The sequence below is a fragment of the Eptesicus fuscus genome, chromosome 19, assembly GCF_027574615.1.
Source record: "Eptesicus fuscus isolate TK198812 chromosome 19, DD_ASM_mEF_20220401, whole genome shotgun sequence".
Classification (NCBI taxonomy): Eukaryota; Metazoa; Chordata; class Mammalia; order Chiroptera; family Vespertilionidae; genus Eptesicus; species Eptesicus fuscus.
The window spans coordinates 52,514,745-52,516,820 of record NC_072491.1 but is presented as its reverse complement, the minus strand read 5'-3'; the positions used below and the strand labels follow the sequence as shown (position 1 = coordinate 52,516,820).

Below are 2,076 nucleotides of genomic sequence, written 5' to 3'. Positions count from 1 at the left end.
CATCATTTTATGTCTAAGTGATTGCCTACATCAATTTCTTTCCTTCAAATTCAGGATGGGTCCTTGTATATTCAGACAAGCGTTTTCAGCATGATGGGTAAGATATAAGTTTCATAAACTGAATTAAAACATCTTGATCCTGGTTGTGCACATAGTCCCTAGGGACTTTTCAAAAATGTTCAAGTCTGGGCCTTACTTTTTTTTCATCCTTCAAAAGTTTAATAACATGTAATTTTAATACAACAGAGCATCAGGGTCTTAGAGCAAGAAACAGAATTGACATGAAAGGAAACAAGTATGCTGAGGGTTTTCTCAATGAACCATTTCCCAAAGCCAGACTGCTGGACTTTTTCAGTACAATTTCCTCCTAATTTTCCTTCGGTTTTTACAACATTCTTCTTGGCTCCTGGCTCTCTGCCTCCCTGGCCAGCCTGTCTGCTCTCAAAGCCACACTTGTCTCCCTCTTGCTTTTTTCACTTTCAGAGTCTGTCTCTGGATATCTCCATGGGGAACTGGTTGCCTGCAGAGAAGCTGCGGGCCACAGAGACCTGCTCCTGGGATCATCTCTGCCCAATTTAAAAATTGTGCTGCGGTGAGCTCAGAGCTGGTGTGTAGAGACCCAGGACCAGGGCTTCACCCACACTTCCCGGTGCAATTATCTTCATGGTACCTATGACATCGGAAATACTTAAAAGTTCTCCTTCATGGCTGCAGGCCTGGAGACCCTGTCTCCTTCAGGCACAGATTTGCTGGGGCTTCTCCCAGGTCTCCTGCTGCCTGTGCCTGACTGTATTGTGGGGATGGGCGTTATCCTTGGGACTGGACTCTTGAACATGCAGCTGGTCAGCCTCTAGGTCAAGTTCAGACCTTTCGCGACATTTCCGCTTGGTCTTGGATAAAATGCGTGTCTCTTCTTGACTAAAGTCTGGGGAATCATATTACTTTGGAGCTTTCCCAGAAAGGACTGGTTTGTCTTCCAGATCAATCCAGGTTCCCCCGTGGCTGCAGAGTTGTCTTGCTGACCCACTCCTGAGATGCAGACAGTCTGTGGCTTGCTGGAAACTGCCGAGACCTCACTCTTGGTCAATGATTTAAAATATCTGGGGGGAAATGAAACTAAGTGATAAAAAATTAAAAATTTAAAAATTAAATACCAGGAAGGAGAGTCTGGACATAAATACTTTGTAAAAATGTTTTAGTTGGTCTGTATGTGTAATGATAAGCAGCACACACCAGCACTGACATCATGACAAAGTACTTGTTGGCTATTGTGTACCCCTAAATCTTAGCTTAAAAACAGATGATGTGATACACATGTACTGCAAAATGATTACCACAGGGTTAGTGAACCTATATCCCCTCACATATTACCATTGTGTGTTTGTATAACATTTATAATCTACTCTCTCAACAACTTTCAAGTATATAATACACTACTGTTAATTATAGTCACCATGCTGTAATTAGACCCCCCCCCCAGAGATTATTTATCTAACAGCTGAATTTGTACCCTTTGACCAACATCTCCCCATTTTCCCCACACACACCCACAGCCCCTTGCAACCACTATTTTATGCTCTCTATTTCTTTCTGACTTTGGCGTGTGTGTGTGTGTGTGTGTGTGTGTGTGTGTGTTTCTTGCCTGTGGTTACATTTTCCATGTATTCACAACAGATTCCTCTTTTATGATAAAAAGCTTCACTTGCCATGGAGTTATCTTATTTCCCACCCTTGAAATAACTTCCCTAAAACTGTTTCAGAGCCATTTCTGCTCTCAGAATGTGTATGCCTCTGACTATTAAATAGTTGTTTTACTCATTTATTTGACATTGTTGAGAACCTATTCCATGCTACCTATCACAATTGGTGCTAATATTCAGACATAAGTAGCAAAGCTGTAGTGTTGTAGGTCAAGTGAGGAAAACACATGGATTCTAAAATAATTATAATAAAAATAAATAGATGTAATAAAGAGTCTGACTCCAGTTTTGATGTTGATTGCTGACAGCTTTCAAATGACTTACCACTTCCTCTTTCCTTTGTTGTGGCGCGAATGCGAGTGAACGACCACTGGAG

At 41.6% G+C, this 2,076-nt stretch overlaps 1 pseudogene; it reads right to left on the bottom strand.

Annotated features, from left to right (window-relative positions):
• Positions 1-385: 385 nt before the first annotated feature.
• On the bottom strand, positions 386-1,245 carry LOC129147201 (putative methyl-CpG-binding domain protein 3-like 5; annotated as a pseudogene).
• Between the last annotated feature and the right edge of the window lie 831 nt (positions 1,246-2,076).